Here is a 3494-nt window from a genome sequence, read left to right on the forward strand (position 1 = left end):
TTCGGCAAGGGTGGAAACTGGACTTTTTTAGTCAGTTAACTCTCTTGCGTCAGGAAGATGCTAATATCACTGTAACCATGGTAACATCATCTTCTACATCTCCATAGGATGCACTTACAAGTGCAGCTATGACATTTTATTATGTTGTGGTAAGGCCACCAAGTTTGAAATTACTTATTGAATTAGGCAAAGGCAGCTGATAATAATACTGCTTATTTTACATTCATTATTCAAGTGGGGGTACGGGTGGCCCAGTCGTCTAAGGCGCCGCGATTCGCTGTGCAGAGTTGCGTCCCTTGGGCACGCCAGAAACCTTTGATTGTGGGTTCGAATCCCGATTCGCCCCGATTATGTTTCTAGGTTTGTCAGCACCATACCCATGCTCGTGGGTTTCACCGAAGTGGTAAACGTCTGAGACCTGCATCACTTCGGGCTTTCCTCCCACATTAAGCTGACACGCCTTGATATAACTGGAATACTGTTAAAAGCGGCGTTAAACCCATCTCACTCACTCATTATTCAAGTAGCCAAAAGCTACTTGTCAAGTATTTTCCCTGTCACACATCAAACCTATCAAACATTCTTCCTGACAAACATTTTCCTTGGTACACATTCAACAAGTAAAACATCCACCCTGTCACACATTCATCCTGTCAAACATTCAACCTGTACCACATCCAACCTTTTCCATTCTCCCTATAACACATTCTCCATGTGCAAGGTATATCCTTTCTGAACATCTTTGTAATGAAGAGTTTACTCCATCATTTTCTGATCATGATTAACACTTGATTACCTTTGACTAGACATGACAAAAGCCTTATTCATTTCTTTCTTATAACTGCAGAGTTGAAGACAGAAGAATACACATACAATAGTGTCACAGTACTGTAGCTCACCTTGACATGTAGTCAACAGTTTGAAATTGTCAACAAAGACAGCCATGTAAGAAAAGTCGGCATTGATATTCAAATATTTTCTAAATAAACATTGAAAACTGGAAACGAACACTAAAATTAAATGCTTGAACAAAAAAACAATGTCATCATAGGGAGAAAAATACTGCCAAAGTTCAGTCCCCTCAATCTGTCTATTTCAGGCGAGAAGAATTTACAGAGCCAAATATGTATTTTGAATGCCTCAACTAACTAAACAATTAACAAATTTAATAACATTTTGTATAGAAATGACACAGCAATGGCATTAAATACATTTTGCTTGTCTGCACCTGGTGCACGTAGATCAAGGAGCTCCAGGCCTACTGGGACTTGGCTTGTCTACACCTAGTGCACGTAGATCAAGGAGCTGCAGGCCTACTGGGACTTGGCTTGTCTACACCTAGTGCACGTAGATCAAGGAGCTGCAGGCCTACTGGAACTTGGCTTGTCTGCACCTGGTGCACGTAGATCAAGGAGCTCCAGGCCTACTGGAACTTGGCTTGTCTACACCTAGTGCACATAGATCAAGGAGCTGCAGGCCTACTGGGACTTGGCTTGTCTGCACCTGTTGCACGTAGATCAAGGAGCTCCAGGCCTACTGGGACTTGGCTTGTCTGCACCTGTTGCACGTAGATCAAGGAGCTCCAGGCCTACTGGGACTTGGCTTGTCTACACCTAGTGCACGTAGATCAAGGAGCTCCAGGCCTACTGGGACTTGGCTTGTCTGCACCTGGAGCATGTAGATCAAGGAGCTGCAGGCCTACTGGGACTTGGCTTGTCTACACCTAGTGCACGTAGATCAAGGAGCTCCAGGCCTACTGGGACTTGGCTTGTCTACACCTGGTGCACGTAGATCAAGGACCTGCAGGCCTACTGCTACTTGCCTTGTCTACACCTGGAGCACGTAGATCAAGGAGCTGCAGGCCTACTGGGACTTGGCTTGTCTACACCTGGTGCACGTAGATGAATGAGCTGCAGGCCTACTGGGACTTGGCTTGTCTACACCTGGTGCACGTAGATCAAGGAGATTGGAGAGAGTGGAGTGGTAAGACTGACAAATCTCGTCTAGATCATTGGGTGGATCTATCAAAGACTAGATTCTTTCAAGTCATGTGAAAATGGTGATGCATCCAAATTCTTGGTGTTGCGACTCCGAACGCTGACTTTGATTCGTGAAGGATCTTTAACGGACAGCTCAATAAATACCATGTAGTGATCAGATATTTGTATATCCCCTACTTACACAGTGGATATGATGTTACTCTCCTCTCTGGTCACCACCCAGTCAATAATGTGACCAGACTTGTGCATTGGGCTGTCCACATGTTGTTGTAGTCTGTGTGAATTCAATAGCATGGCTAATTTCTTAACTTCAGCTTTTTCAGTTTGTTCATAATGAACATTAAAGTCTCCAAGAAGAAGTATTTTTTCCTCTGTGTAATTTTTTAGCAGAACTGAAAAATCCGCATAAAACAGAGATTGGAGAATTTCATTTCGTTTTGATGGAGGTGGTCTATATATGCATGCAAATTGAATACTGACACTTGCAATCGAGATAGTCCACTGCATCAGTTCGAATTCAGTTGATTCAATCACAGATAAATCAATGTGTTATTTATGGATACCTGCAATGCCGCCAATTTACCTTTCTATTATAACTGAATACCATCTTTAGGCTTCACACACTGAAACCCCTGCTAGAATGTCCAACCTCAAATGAAAACCTGGTTGAACATATGTCCCATCTCAGATTTTCAGTCAGGCTCCTACAAACTTCCTGGTTAGGAGCTACTTGGCTCCCTAATATAAAACACACACCAAGAAGGTTGCACACACTCACATGACTTTACAGCAGGTGAGCTAAAAACATTAACATGCAAATAAATAAAATACTTCCTTATGTCTTGCATACACAAGGAACAAGTGAGGCTGGTCGAAAGCAGGAAAAAAGAATAAATCATGGTCAGCTGACAGACCATTAGCATTATAAGTCACAATCTCCCAAACAACAGCATAAGGAAAGGTCCTAGGAAAAAAATTATCAGAAATCTCTTGTCTTTTATCTATGTGTGATTGCAAGTATGCAAATTGAAAATTAAAATAATAATGTGAGGACTAGGGCTGGGACAAGTCCGAATTTACTACCCGGGTACCCACCCTTATTGCCCGACCCTACCCAAGTACCCACTGTAGGTCTCAAGAGATAGGTACAAAATATCCGATTGGGCCTTTTTTTACCATCGCACTGGCAAAACGTATAAATATACATGTATTAAACAATCTAGTCATGCACACACTAAGTTTCGCCGTCATGTGACCGACCTCTCGTCCAATGAAAAAACTGTATATCACGTAAACTTCAAATAAAAAAATTATATATCTATATTCAGAACACAATTAAATACAAAGTAATAAAGTGTTATCTATCTAATCTTTATAGGGAATACTAACATAACAAATTGAGTTGCATTGTTCACCAAGACTCACTTCCAGCAAGACAAGCAAAAACTTCCTCATTGACCTGACGCACAGAAACTTCTCACGTGACACACAGCA

General features: G+C 41.9%; 1 protein-coding gene across 1 annotated transcript in view; it reads right to left on the reverse strand.

Moving 5' to 3' along the window:
- The window catches only part of LOC139454025 (DNA repair-scaffolding protein-like), a 30368-nt gene that overhangs the window by 19955 nt on the left and 6919 nt on the right, over positions 1-3494 (reverse strand). The window lies entirely within an intron of this gene.

This window comes from Haliotis cracherodii, unplaced genomic scaffold (assembly GCF_022045235.1).
Source record: "Haliotis cracherodii isolate W230 unplaced genomic scaffold, xgHalCrac1.p SCAF_10, whole genome shotgun sequence".
In the NCBI taxonomy this organism is placed as follows: Eukaryota; Metazoa; Mollusca; class Gastropoda; order Lepetellida; family Haliotidae; genus Haliotis; species Haliotis cracherodii.